We start from the raw sequence: 15,728 nt of genomic DNA on the forward strand, positions 1-15,728 counted from the left end.
AAATGAAATAAAATGAAATAAAATAAAACAAAGTGGCAGGAAAACCATTTTTTTAAATTTGTAAATTAAATTGCAAGAACTTAGGTTGATGTATGTCAACGTGGAATTTGGATAGTGTGAATACTAGGCTGTCCATTGTGATGCTTCTTGACTTATGAATGGCACATATATAAATATGTTTGTTGCTACTCTGGAAGCTGCTCTTCCTCTGGTGCCTACATTTGCTGTTCACTGTATCTCAGGACTCAAAGAACTTGGGGTGATAGTACTCAATATTGAGACAGTCCAGATTTTCAACTGCATGATTTTAAGTAGAATTTTTTGGATTTATCTGAGAACCTAAACTATGGGTTTAATGTAACAGAGATGTTTTTACTCCAATCAACTGATTTACAAATGCATTTCAGAACACATTTTGTTTCTGATCTGAGTGTTTGTAAAACTCTTCTATGTGTGCTTACGAGAGACAGGTGCTATGTTGTTCTTTATCAAGTGTGGATGTTTAGGGACTGCAGATGCTGTGTCCGTTTGAGCCTGTGGAGAGTGTTTATGTAAAAGCAGAAGGCTTCCTCCCCTTATTCTTGGCTCATGCCTAAGGAATTACATATCTCACTCTTGGCTTTTGACTTAATATCTCCCTTTGGATCAAGTGAGACAATTTTCATATTTATGGATTTGCATAGATTTTCCAACTACTTACAATTTAATGGAGAGATTTATGACTTTAATTTTTGAAAAATTCCCAGAGAAAGTTCCAAAACTCTCTTAGCCATCCAGACTTCCCTAGCCACTTCTTAACCTGTCACTACTGCCCAACCCTACTGGGGCCAGCATTGATTTCCCTGCTGTGCTTCCAGGGAAAAGAGTCTATATTCTGCCGGCATCCTGATAGTGAGATGGCATAGGATTTAGTCTCTGGCATTGGTGACTTCAATTAATTTCTTGGTGTACCTCGATTTTTTAAGATTTAGCAGGTTTCTGTCCTTGTCTCTTCCTTCATTTTATTCATTAGCTCATTAGCACCAGGTATCATATCAGTTTCCCAGGCGCCAGCCCATAAAGAGAAGGAGGTAGCCGTCAGCCTCTGGCTTGGTTTCACACAGCATTAAGACGTCTGTTTTCAACATCAATCATTCTTACCTTGTTTGGTGTCTCGAGTGGGAACAAAGCTTACGGAGCACAGATTACATATATTTCCTTATAGGACAGAGGCCTCAGGCAGAAAATAAGTCCTTATTCTTCATATTCTATAAGATACTTTTGTAACATTTCTACCATTTCATTGATTATATAAGCTCACCTACTAGGACAAGTGAAGGATAGATATGCCATTTTGAGTACTCTGAAAATAAGTTCCAGCTTATGCTCGAAACATGCTTCTTGGACAACTACATAAGGCACACAGAAGATTGTTGTCCTGAGAACTATCTTCCTGGACTTTGTTTTTTTTTTTTCATTTTTATTTTATTTTTTTGTCTTTTTGCCATTTTTGGGCCACTCCTGTGGCATATGTACATTCCCACGCTAGGGGTCGAATCAGAGCTGTAGCCACCAGCCCACTGGAGCCACAGCAACGCGGCATTCGAGCTGCGTCTGCAACCTACACCACAGCTCATGGCAATGCTGGATCCTTAAACCCACTGAGCAAGGCCAGGGATCGAACCTGCAACCTCATGGTTCCTAGTCAGATTCGTTAACCACTGAGTCACGATGGGAATTCCATATCTTCCTGGACTTTAAAAGCTGTTCTTCCTCTGGTTTCCCACCTTCAGAAGTCTCAGTAACTTAAGATTCAAATATACCTGGTATTTAAAAATCAGCTCTCAGAAGGTAGGTTTTTAGAATCCTGGGTTGATTAGAGTTCTTGTGAAGCACAGAACCTAACCATAGATATTGTGAAGACATATATGCCAAGCTCCAAAGAGTTGTTTCCACAGATTTGGCCATAGGAACTGGGCCTGGTTTGGTGGTTCCAGGGCTAGTGATGGTTCATAGAGATGCTCATGTTTCAAATTCAAGGATGTTAGAAATAGAATTGGGTTTGTAATTAGGACTTGGTTGATGAGGCACAACCAGGAGAAACAAAAGGAATAGAAGGACCAAAGTAGAAGCTGGTATGGGAAGAGACTGTGGCAAAAATGCAAGCGGGACAATTTATAAAGATATGCAGCAAAGAAGATGTGATGAGGTCCTGGAACACTCAAGTCAAAAGTGAAGTCAGATCAAATTCCAATAAATAAGGAAAGAAAGAGGGAATATGAGGAACTGTATTAAAAAGGACAAGCCATAGAGATGTGTCCTCAGGAAGTGACTAATTGAACCGAAAGCATCTGACTGCAGCCATCTGGTCTTAGAAGAAGCTCTTTGGATAGAAGGGACGTGTGAGAACTTCAGCAATGTTCACGTAGCCTCAAAAAATCAAGTGTTGTCACTGTGTCTCCTTTATTACAGTTCATGAAAAAATACAATGTCAATCTATGCTTAGTAGTGATTTCTGTACTCTTCACAGAGTTTTGTAGCATAGACTTGGATGCAGGGTAACAGACTCCTTTATCTTATTAAAGACTCAAGAATCTGGCTATAAGCCAAATTATCATCTTCTCACATTTATTAAATATCATTGTACTTACTGTTCATTATTCATAACGTGATGAAACTAGACAGGAACCTTTAAACTCTGGAACTTAAAGTTTGAGTCAGAATATTAAAGCATTCTAGGTCTGTTGAAGATACATAGTAAGCAAACACACACGCACACATGCAATGCAGTCCTGCAACATAGGCTTAAGATGTTTTTTTCATGAAGATAGTATTAGAGAAAATTCTTATAAACTAAAATATTTATTTTAATTTGTATTAAAGCTTTACTGAAGGACAGTTGATTTACAGTGTTGTGATAATTTCTGCTGTATAACAAAATGATTGAGTTATAATGTACATACATCCATTCTCTTTCAGATTCTTTTCCCACATAGATTATCACACAATACTCTTTAGAGTTCTCTGTGTTATACAACAGGTCCCTGTTGGTCAATCATTCCACACACCTCAGTGTGCATGTGCCAATCCCACACCCCCAGTCCATCCCTCCCCTCCCCCAACCTGTCCCCTTTGGTAACCATAAGTTTTTCAAAGTCTGTGAGTCTGTTTCTGTTCTGCAAATAAGTTCATTTGTATCCTTCTTTCAGATTACACATATAAATGATATCATATGATGCTTGTCTTTTCACTGTCTAACTTCCCTTAATATGATAATCTCTAGGTCCATCCATGCTGCTGCAAATGGCATTCTTTCATTCAACAGAAAATTTTAGAAGCTTATCAAAAGGTGAGTATTCCAAGAGGATAGTGACAGTATAAAACCCTAAATACAAAGGTAGTGGGATGAGATAAATGACAGGAATGAAAGGTGACAATACTTGATTCATTTTCTTATTCATACATTCAGAAATTATGAAGTGCTACAGTGGATTGTTTCGTTTTCAGAGATGGCTGTAACAGTGCTCCCTCCTTAACGTGCTCTTTTTTGGGGGGGGTGTCCTGCAGGTGAGGTGTATGGAAGTGAAAGTTCCCAGGCTAGGGGTCAAATCAGACCCCTACAGCAGCTAGCTTACATCACAGCCACAGCAATGCCAGATCTAAGCCAGATATATGATATCATTTATATAATGATGACGATGATTTTTGGCCAGGTTTGGGACATGTGGATGCTACTATTTAGAATAGAAGCCAAGACACAGAAGCAACCTAAATTCTACCAACAAATGAATGGACAAAGACGATGTGGGATGTATGTGTGTGTGTGTGTGTGTGTGTATGTGTATGTATATATATATATAAATAGCTATATAAATACATATGTATTTATATATGTGTATCTACAATAGAATATTTCTCAGCCATAAAAAGAATGAAATATTGCCATTTGCAGCAACATGGATGGACACAGAGATTAGCATACTAAATGAAGTAAACCAGGCAGAGAAAGACAAATATCATATGTTACCACTTATATGTGGAATCTAAAACAAATACAAATTGAGTTATTTATAAAACAGAAACAGACTCACAGACATAAAAAAAAAAAAACATATGGAGATGGGGAAGGGAAGGGAGAGGGATAACTTAGGTGTATGGAATTAATGGATACACACCACTATATATAAAATAGATAAACAACAAGGATTTACTGCATAGTACTTGGAAATATACCCAATATATTGTAATAACCTATAGTGGAAAAGAATCTGAAACTGTACACCCGAAACTAACACAACATTGTAAATCAACTATAGTTTCATAAATACAATTAAAATGTCTTTTGCTGCAGCTTTTGTTGCTTGGAACCCAGCCACCATGCTGTACGGAAGCCCAAGCAGCCCCATGGAGAGGCCCATGTGAAGGACAACGAAGTGCCCTGACTGACAACCCCAGCAGAGCTCCTGGTTGTAATCTGATGGTCATGTGAGTGAAGCCATTTGGTATCTTCTACTTGTCCTTATGCCCCAGATGATACTACATGAAGCAGAAGAACTATTCAGTAAGACCACAGAATAAAGAGAAATTATAAACCTTTGTTGCTTTGAGCCACTGGTTTGGGGAAGATTTGCTATCTGTATAATCTATATAATTCCAAGTGTTTGCTATGTGCCTGTCATTGGGCTAGTTGAAAAAAAAAAAAAAAAAGACAAAACATTCTCTTTCAAGAAACAAATAGAATTAATAGTTCAGCGGGAGAGACCTGCACATTAATTATGCATATGCTGCATATGGACACATTCAATAGCAGCATATTCATGTATGGAAAGATCACGGTGAATGAGATGACGAACACATCCTGGGTAGTTAGGAGAGGCTTCCAAAAGAAGGTAATAAGGTGTTTAAATAAGACATTATAGGTTAGGGAAGTTACATGCACAAGTATATAGACACACGAAAAAGTAAATAAGTACAATGAGGACACATTTGATGGCCAATAACAGAAAACTCTGAATCAAATAAAGCTAAAAATGGAAGGCCCTGGTTCCTCTCCATGAACAGCCTGGAGTAGATCTGGCTTCTGTTTTGGCTGTACACAAGCTTTCAGATGAGGTAATCAGTATCCAATTCTTTTTCTCTCCTTCATTCACTTTGCTTCCTCTGTGTTGGCTTTATTCTTAGGGCTATCCCCTGTAGTCTCCAGATGGCTGCTGGCTGCTGGCAGATCCAGAGGTTACATAATTGCTGGGTTTGTATCTAATAGGAAAGCTGGAGAGTTTCTCCCAGGATTTCTGAAAAAACAATCTCATCATGATTCACCAGCTCTGACTGGGTAGTGCCCATTCCTGGGACAAAAACTATGACTAATTGTAAGCACTTAGTCTAGGAAAGGGGGAGAGGGTGGTCCCCCAGAGGTAATAGAGAAGATGGTGTCTAGAACCTTCTTCGGGATATTTTGAACTTTAAGCTTCTTGATATTTCTGGAGAGTGAAGTGGCTTCGAGGTGAACAATGACGGGAAATAAGGCTAGAGAAATAGGCAGAGAAAGACCAACTGGAGTCTTATCTACCCACTAGGGAACTTAGTCCTTAACTTGCAGGTGATAGGAAGCTGTTAAAAGATTTAAAGAAGAGCAGGGACATAATTTGCTTTTTTTTCTTCTTTTCAGGGCCGCACCTATGGCATATGGATGTTCCCAGGCTAGGGATCAGAGCTGCAGCAGCCGGCCTACTCCACAGCCACGGCAACGAGGAATCCCAACTATGTCTGTGACTTATACCACAGTTCATGGTAATGCTGGATCCTTAGCCCACGGAGCAAGGCTAGGGATTGCCCGTTTCCTCATGGATACCAGTTGAATTCATTACTGCTAAGCCATGATGAGAACTCATATTTTGCTTTTGAAAAGCCTGTCCTGGAATTAAAGAAAGTTTGGAATTAGTAAGACTTCAGTTAGGGGAACCAAATGAGATTCAGTTCAAATGATAGATTCAACAGACTCGTGGCAAGTAGAGTCAACTGGATGTAGGAATTGCTGGGATACATGGAAATGAAGGAAACCTCCAGAAGCGTGAGCTGCTCTGCACTTCTGTCCATCCTGGGACTTCCTGCTGTGTTAGAGAAGGCGCTGGAATGGAAGGCAGGTAGACTGGCTCAGGTGAACTAGTACTACACTTGTAAGGCTGTGTTTGCTCCAGTCGCCAGTTAGCTGTTACCATCACCAAGCAGGAAAGCACTACACTATACTATGGGGAACACTCCAAGTTGCAGATACAGTCCTCTTTTATCTCTATTTTGTATCACCTTTAACTCCTCAAAGGAATCAGGTTCTTCTTAGAGTATCTTTTTTACCAGCTGGTTCATTGACATGAAAAACTATAGTTTCAGCTTTAGCAGAATATTTGTAACATTTTGTGTTAGTAGAATTCCCTGATATCAACACCCCTTTCAGAGTTAGGACCCCTAATCCAGCCAAGCCTAATACCACAGGGTCCGAGAGCACAACTTTTGCAAACGTATTAATACAGTGATGGTAAGGGGTCAATCTTACTATTACTTCTTGGTAATAGTAATCTACTGCCAATCCTACCATCACATCTAGGTAATAGCAATCCATTGCATGGAGGTCTCTCTATACCCCTTTAAAGGTCTCTTGTCCCTCTGTAAAAAGTGGGCAACTGAATACACTGGTCAGAGCTCTGCCAAACAGCATTTCCCTTCCTTATTGTCCTCTAGGACAACCTTGCCCATGAGTGGAGCTGGAGTGTAGTGCAGACCTTTTGTCTCACATCCACATATGAAGCTGACTGTGAACAGGGACAGTATTTCTCTTTGTCTATAATGAGGAGGACTCAGTCAGGACACCGTTGTGTGTTGAAGGGCTATCATTGATTCACTGGCCCAATCGGGTAACTGATAAGGGGTCATGGCTTCACATTTGTGTGATACTTGTATCCTCTAGACCTGTTGAGGCATGACTCTCAATGTACTCTATCCAACATGATTGATTAGAACTGTGCAGTAGACAGCCACCTTACAAAATTTGGTGTCTCTTGCAATATCCAAGACCAGGTAGGAAGATCTGGTTGCAGAGCAATTGATGTGCCATGGTGAGTGATTCAGTCTTTGTTATGGAAAGTGTGGCCACGAACCAAAGGGCTCTGTGCTGCAAGTCTTCTCTTGAGGCTTGTCAGAGACCCCACAAAACATCCTTTTCTTCCATAGTATGGAGCTTCCGCATTATTAAGTCTTCTGGGTCTTGTGGGCTGAGTGGTGGGGAGGCTTGCTTCATAGAACGGTTCTATCACTAAGTCCCCTCTTGGTCTGAACCCACTCAAGGCTTTCAGCCTTTTTTGGCACTCCTATATGGGTCAGAGTAGTATTCTCAAGTGTGGTATATATGTGGCCTCCAAATTTCAAGGAGGCCTACTATCACTGTAATTTTCCTAGAACATATACAGTGAAAAAAAAGATTCACAGACAAGTTGTTGGTTTTGGAGATGATCAGAGGAAATCATGGACAGAGAATGGAAGAATGAAATGAGAAAAGAAGGAAGATGGAGTTCCCATTGTGGTGCAGTAGAAACGAATCCAACTAGGAACCATAAGGTTACAGGTTCAATCCCTGGCCTCCCTCAGGGGGTTAAAGGACCCAGCTGTGGTGTAGGTCACAGACAGGGCTCGGATCTGGCATTACTGTGGCTGTGGTATAGGGGTGGTTCGACCCCTAGCCTGGGAACCTCCATATGCCACGAGTACAGCCCTAAAAAAAAGGCGGTGGGGGGTGGGGGTGGGAAGCAAAGAAAGAAGCCAATAAAGGATATATTCTCTTTTCTTTTTTTTTAAACAGCTTGATTGAGATCTAACTTACATACCACAGTTTTGACCCATTTAAGTGTATAAGTCAAAGTTATTTTTTAAAAAGTATATTTACAGAGTTGTGCTATCATCCCTACAAACTAATTTTAGAATGTTTTCATCACCACCCAAGAAACCTGATCCCCATCAGAAGTCATTCCCCATTCCTGGCATGCCTCTTACCACTGTTCAACAGTCTTGGACAACTACTCATTGACTCTCTGTCTTTACAGAATTGACGGTTTGGACATTTTACATAAATGGAATCATACAATATTTCGTCTGTTACTGGCTTTTTTTTTTTTTTTTTTTTTAATGGCTGCACCTGCAGCATATGGAGATTCCTGGGCTAGGGGTCAAATTGGAGCTGCACCTGAGACCTATGCCTCACTGTATCCTAGCCACATCTGAAGAATATGCCACAGCTTGTGGCAATGTTGGACGCTTAACCCACTGAGCAAGGCCAGGGATTGAACTTGTGTCCTCACAGAGACAACATCCCTTTTAGTAATTCCTTTGGAATCTAGCTAACATTTTGTTGATTTCATTAATCTTCCAAGAACCAATTTTTGGTTTTGTTGATTTTCTCTATTGTTTTGTATTCTTTATTTTTTGTTTTCTAATTTTTATTATTTCCTTCCTTTTGCTTGCTTTGGCTTTAGTTTGCTCTTCTTTTCCTAGTTTTTCTTTTTTTGACTGTGTCTGTGGCATGTGGAAGTTCCCTGGCTAGGAAATGAACCTACACCACAGGGGTGACTTGAGCTGCAGCAGTGACAACACCAGATCCTTACCCTGCTGTGCCACAAGGGAATTCCCTTTTCCTAGTTTCTTTTGGTGAAAGTTTAGGTTATTGATTTGAGGTCATGCTCCTTTTTAAAAATACAGGTGTTTACAGTTAAAAATATCTCTCCATGAACTGTTGGAATTGCATCTCATAAATATTTACTTCTCAAACAAGGTATCATTGAGGGCGACTGGAATTAATCCCACTGGGAAACTTTTGGAGACTTTGAAACGCAGTACTTAGAATTTGTGTCACTTAAGGGCTGAGGGGGTGCTCACCAACTCTCATTAGCCACTGGTTGAGGGTTGCTCTTGGGAGACACCTGGTACTTCTTGACCTTTCTCACACTCTGGTGTCCATAAGGAGAGTTCTCAAGGGTAAGTCTTCACTACTGACAATTAGAAGTCAGGACCATGAGCACAGAAATGGAAAAGAAGAAGGTTCACTGTGTTAGGCACCTAGAGCAGCTGATTACCTAACAAATGTTGTAACTCTTTGTTGATGGCAGGGTTGCAGTGTGCAATGGTTTATCCTTTATCATCGAGCACATAAGGACAGGACCCAATATATTCCATATCTTTGGCTCCCTAAATAAGTTCAAAATATGTGGTAGGCCCTGAATCTCTGTAGCTTTTATCTCTGACTCTCTGCAAGGAGGAACTTACTATGGAAATCCACTACTTACAACTTTCTGTTCATCATAACATCATCGCTATAGTAAAGCAGCAAAAAGTTCTGCAGACTGTCAATATGACCCACTTCCACTTTGACAGAGAACAGGAGAGGTAATATATACAGGCAGCGAATGTATACTCTTGCCCTTTCCAGATAAGTGAGAATTGCTTTGATCTTCATTATTGATGAGAATTGAAAAGAATATGCTCCCCAGATTAATAGCTATATACCAAACACCACCACTTAATCAACGTATGGTGGAGATAAGTTCAGTAAAGAGACTACATCTCATATAAACATGCATTCTACAGGTGGCTCTTGTTTGGTAGTTTCACAGTAATCACTCATAATCTACAATGATGTTAGCCAGATAGGATACAAGGACCATAATACCTGTGTCCTATACATTTGGATTGTACCATTAATCTTGCATTTTTGTATGGAATGTAGTATTACTTCTGATTTCTTACCTTAGCTGGGTGGGGATAGTGTCAAAGTCTTATTCTTGGCCTTTCATACAATAATGGCTCTTATTGCACAGTTCAGGGAACCATGTGAATGTTTGTTAGCTGTTGAGTATATCCATCCCAATCATACCCTCAAGGAAAGGGAAGTAACAACAGAATGAGTCTATGTACCAACTGTGAAGTAATGTTTGATCAGGATTCATCTGATTTTCAAAAGCCCCACTCTAACTGGGATAGCAGGGAATGAGGGCATTTCATGCCTCCTGGTATTTTTGTCAATCTAGAAGTGTATCTAATAGTCCTTGAAAGGATAGAATGCTCCTCTTTCTCTGGTGCACAGGTCCTTTCGGTAATGAACTGGGGAGAGGGGAGGTTATTGAAGATTCTTGTACTGATATTCTTCCCTTGAGATCTCTAAGGATCTTTCTTTAAGGAGGGCCATTCTTCCCTTCAACGACTGGCTCTTTGAGAACAGGCTCTGATGTTAAACCTGGTGGAATAATTGTAATTTTCTACTGTGGAGGCTGACATTGGTTTTCTGCCCACCAGCCTTGATTTTTGTCTGTAGTCAGATGGTGATCTGGGTCACTCCCAGGAACACCAAGGTCAAGGCACTCTGATTGCCATTCTGGATTTGATGCTCATTATGGTAATCACTTTGATCTTGTCTCTGCCTGTTAAATGCAAAAACCTGGTCTCTCACTGTGTTGGAATCCTACCTTCTTCACTGGTACAACAGAAATGAATTCCACTGTGACATCAATTCCTCATATCTACCTTGGCTTACAGAGAAGCGCTACCACTGAAATTCTCAAAGATATAACAGAATCTCACCCCAAAAGTTTATTCTTTGTTGGTTTAGGAAAGGGAGTGTCCTCTGGGCCTTCCTGCAGAAAATGGTTAGGGTGTATTCTTTCCCTTTTTCCTGAGCCTTCCAAATCCTTTTTCAATACTCTGCCAAGGCAGTTCCATTATCTCTACCTTTATAAGCCATAATTGTGACTAAGATTTAAGAAGGCATTCCGGCTCTGTGTTAGGACTGGGTTCTGTTATTCTTGCCAAGACATTAAATCCTGAGTTATGAAAGAGTATTTCAATGTCAATAAGTCTTCCCTGTTCAGTTCATAGACTGCCTCCCCATACTTTTTTTTTTTTTCCTTCTTCTTTCTTCTTCTTCTCAGAACTACACCTGCGGCCTGTAGAAATTCCCAGGCTAGGGGTCGAATTGGATCTGCAGCTGCTGGCCTGCAACACCACAGCAACACCAGATCCCAGCTGCATTTATGACCTATGCCACAGCTTGTGGCAACACTGGATCCTTAACCCAGTGAGCGAGGCCAGGGATTGAACCTTTATCCTCATGGAGACCACATCACGTCCTTAACATGATAAGCCATAATGGGAACTCCTCCCTCCCCATCTTAACCCTCAAAATCCACTCCTGCACATATTCTTCCCAGTCCTGCCAATGTATATAAGCTAGTACTAGATTTTTTTTTTTTTTTTGTAAAAAAGCTATTTTCTTCTGGAACAGGGACTGTATTTCTCTACTCAGTGAATAGTGGGTCATGGCCATAGTTACTGGTTTGTGCATTATAAGGGGAGACTTGGTGGGTTCTGAGGAGGCCGCATCATCTTTCTAGGCATCTGCCTCAGGTGAGATCTTTACAAGATTGTCAGGTAAGAGACATCCTTCTCCTCCAGCTGGAGGAGGGGCCTGCTTCAGGAGACAAATTAGCCATGGAATTTCATTTTGAGGGTCTGCTTTCCAGGACCATTCCTGGTACCAAATGCCTTTGGGTTTCCTTAAAAGCAATGCCTGAGATAAGAGCTTGGGTACAGGTGGTCTATTTGGGAAGTGACCCTACAAACCATGAGTGGCCAAGTAAGAAGAATGAGATGGTGACAATAGAGTGCCTTATTCAACCCAACCTTATATGGGCAACAAGGGACTTTTGAGAAGAACGAAGAATGCCTCCAAAAATTAGCCATCTGAGGGATGGAAGTCTGGAACGTTTATCTACTGACTCTCCCGCTGTGGCCTGACCTGGCTCATGTGGGCAAGCCAGCTCCTGTGGCTCCTAGGAGCAGAACCCAGGAAGACATGCAGTGGTGGGCACTTGAGGTAGGAGGTTGGCTGCAGGAGCAGAGAGAGAACTCTTGACAATAATCATAGCTACAGTCAAGATGGGGAGGTAAAGACATACAGACTTAGGAAGGAAGTCTAAGCTAGAGATACAGATGTGAAAATTGGGCAGAGGTGATATTGAAAATGTAAGAACAAATGAGATCATCAAAGAGGAGGAAGAGAACACAAAAGAACACCTATTTTTAAGAGGATGGGAAGAGGATTCAGGAATGAAGACTAAGACTTGATGGGAGTTACGAATGAAAAAAGTGTTTCCTTAACTCTTTCTCTCCTCTTGAAGAATATTACATGATTTTATAACTGCTGCCTTGAAAAAAAAAAGTGATCTGAGATGTGAGAGAATCAGGAGAGTGCAGTATCATGGAAAACAAAAGAAGAGAAATTTCTCAAAGGAGTAGGTGGTTGGCATCTTCAAATACCATAGAGAAATCTACCAAAATAAATACTTGAAAACATTCCCTGTATTTATCAATAAGCAGGTCATTTTCACCACTGTCTTTGTAAGTTCCAGTAAGGTAGTAAAGGCAGAAGCCAGCTTACAGTGGGTTTGTAAATCAGATGAGAGGGAGTAGAGACAATCAGTATGGCAACACTTTAAGGTGATTCACTAAGAGGTAAAGAAGAGATTCAGTATTCAGGATTTAACAGGAAAGGGAGAGGTTCTTTCTTAGCTGGGTATTCAGGTTTCAAAGTTGTAAATTAGTCACTTCAAAGATTTTTTTTTTTCTTCTTTTTTAAACTAGTTCAGTGGACTAATTTTTGTTGAGGAGTTAGTTCTTAAGCAGTTAATAGGCGATTCAGATGCTCTAGGAAATGCCATCCTTTTATTTATCTCACCACTTCCTCTTACAAAAGGAAAGACTTGGGTTACAACTTGGTTGTGTTCTGTTCTAAGCACCAGAATTCAAGTGGGGTTGCCCAGAGCCCGGAAACAGGAGGAAAAAGTCATTAAAATAAACACAAAGCTTGTTTACATATTCGCAGGAAACTTCCCACGACCTATTAAAATGGAAACAAAGAGCTCACATTCAAGAAAGGGATGCAAATGTTGAATTTCTCTTAACCCACGGAGGCCAATTTCTTTACAGCAAAAAGCCCACAAAAGAAAATTAGTCAAATGCACTACTGTTTTCTCTGGCTGCCAGCTTTTCTGCATCTGGTCACAACGTTGCACTGATTTCCCCCCTTCTTAGAGGCAGGCGGGAGCTTGAAATTCCCTGCTGAAGCAGAGGGCATCCGTGCAGGGGCACATCATGGGCAACTGCAGTGTGACTCACACTGTGACGCTGGGAATCTTGGGAGTTGAGCTGAGGACAAAATGGGAGGGATTTCTCTGCCCCCGGACTGGACTCTCAGTGTGTTCACACACCCCATTCTTCATGAGAGCTTACTGCTTGGCTAAAAGTGCCTCATGGAAAAAGATTATGAAGCCTATAGGCAAGTTAGTGCTTATTGTCTTCTTTCTATCCTAACTTCCTTTCTTGGCGTTGGGCTTTACTGTTTTTTTGGTTTGTTTTGTTTTTGTTTTTTCTGAAGTTCCCCAACTTTATATATGAGTTTATGAGAAATTTTCTAGCTAAGCTTGGCAATGATGATATTAGAATTTGTAGAGCAATCACAATTGGGCAGTCCAAAGAACTATGTGGAACTTAATCTCCGGAACACTTGTTAGGAGATATTATTAGGTTTAAGACTGATATTCAATTGCGGGAAGATCTGAAAGGCAGTTTCCCCCCTCTTCCTTTCCCTTCCTTCTTTCTCCCCTTCTTTTCTGTTCTATTTTTCCTCTTCTTAACATTACCATGTCTGCCCTGATGGTCTGCTTTTCTCACAGGGCTATTATGGGATTAAATAACACATAGGAGGCTATTTTAATTTTGTTTGTTTGTTTGTTTTTGGCCATGCCCACAGCATGTGGAAGTTCCCAGACCAGGGAATGAACAGGAGTGACAACGCTGGATCCTTAACCCGAAGTGCCACCAGGGAATTCTGGAAGCTGTGTTATTTTGCTTTTTAGGGCTGCACCCTATGGCATGTGGAAGTTCCCAGGCTAGGGGTCAAATTGGAGCTGCAACTCCCAGCCTGCACCACAGCCACAGCAAAGTGGGATTCCAGCCTCATCTGCAAAGTACACCACAGCTCATGGCAATGCTGGATCCCCAACCCACTGAACGAGGCCAGGAATTGAATCCACATCCTCATGGATACTAGTTGTATTTGTTTCTGCTATATCACAGAGGGAAATCCCAGGAAGCTATTTTAAATTCTGTGAAGCCCTATGGTATTTTTTTGTGATTATGATGATCACTCCTGTGCTATTTTGGAAGGAAGATCAAAGACGATACCACCGATAGAAACACAACAAATGACACAGATATTTCTTTTACCCTGCATATGAGCTGAGATAGTACTGGTAGTGGAAGTGTCATGTTGTTTTAAAACAATAGTTTTTTTCTTTTTTAGGGCCACACCTGTGGCATATGTCAGTTCCCATGCTAGGGGTCAAATTGGAGCTGCAGCTGCGGCCTATGCCACAGCCACAGCAATACAGGATCTGAGCTGCCTCTACAACCCATACCACAGCTCGCAGCAATGCTGGATCCTTAACCCACTGAGCAAGGCCAGGGATTCAACCCGTATCCTTGTGGATACTAGTTGGATTTGTTACTGCTAAGCCACGATGGGAACTCCAAAACTAATTATTGATAACAGTAGTCATATTTTTGTCTCAGTTCTACCTGCATCAGGCCTTGTGGTGTGTGCATATATCTACCCATACCTATGTTTATAGCAATTACAGATTTGTAGGATTATGAGTCATAAACTACAGTGGGTTCCTCAAACTGTTTACTGATCTGTGGATACTGTTAGGTGGGATAAGATAGGGAATCAGACGCAGGTGATTCAGAATAGGCCGTTTCTCGTTACCCAAAACAGGAGGCCTGTGATCACACAATAAGGACACAGGCAGATACCAGAGGCATCCTCTTTGGAGCACTTCCCTATACAAATGAGACATGCTCTTGGGTGAGCCTTCCTATAACCTATACCCCACAGAGATAAGGCATCCTGCCCAAAACCAATCAGAGGATCAAAAACATGCCCCCATACAGAGATCAATCAACACCCAACCCTTATACATGGTGCAGGGGGGCTGGAACAGGAAAAATTAGTGTGCCTGGGGCAGGAGAATTTGGATCCCCAACACATGTCCAATGTACGGGGATATAAGGAAAGACCCAGTTGTAAGAGGGCAGTCTCTATGCCAGGTGGCCTGCTCTCTGAGGGCTTAAATAAAATTTGCTGTACACTGCTACAAACTTGACGCAAGCCTGATTGGATCTCTGATGCAACCTGTGGCAGGAATGTTTTTCCCTCTGGGAGCTGGACTGGGAACAGTTCACTACAAGTGCCCCAGAAAGACCTGTAACTTTCTACCTGAGGCATTGTCGGTTTAGGGGAAATGACTTGGACTCAGCGCTGCTCCCACCCTGAACTGAACGATCCTGCCTAGAGAGCCTGCTGCTGCACCCTGTGCTGCAAGACCACTGGCTCTATCCAAGACCGCTGCAGCACTAAGCAGACAGAAAGTCCTCGGCCAGCCTGCCCACACCTCTAAATCCTTACTGCATGTGGGCAAGAATTGAGAGAAATAATTCAGAGACGTGACAATACCACAACAATTTGTAGAGTGGTTGTGACTTCTTCTTGGTCTCATCTTCCTTCCTTAACAACTTTCAGACTACTTACAAAAAAAAAAAAAAAAAAAAATTTCCCGTTCAGTTTCTGATGGAATGAATGGGCTGGTTTATTTCTC

General features: G+C 41.3%; 1 long non-coding RNA gene across 1 annotated transcript in view; it reads left to right on the forward strand.

The window, feature by feature from the left end:
* Positions 1 to 15,728, forward strand: part of LOC110262179 — a 77,447-nt gene that overhangs the window by 10,014 nt on the left and 51,705 nt on the right. The window contains exons 2-3 of the long non-coding RNA XR_002346847.1: positions 3,263 to 3,328; positions 4,331 to 4,464. This is a non-coding gene — a long non-coding RNA (uncharacterized LOC110262179). The remainder of the gene's footprint in view (positions 1 to 3,262; positions 3,329 to 4,330; positions 4,465 to 15,728) is intronic.

The sequence above is a fragment of the Sus scrofa genome, chromosome 8 (assembly GCF_000003025.6).
Source record: "Sus scrofa isolate TJ Tabasco breed Duroc chromosome 8, Sscrofa11.1, whole genome shotgun sequence".
Lineage (NCBI taxonomy): Eukaryota > Metazoa > Chordata > Mammalia > Artiodactyla > Suidae > Sus > Sus scrofa.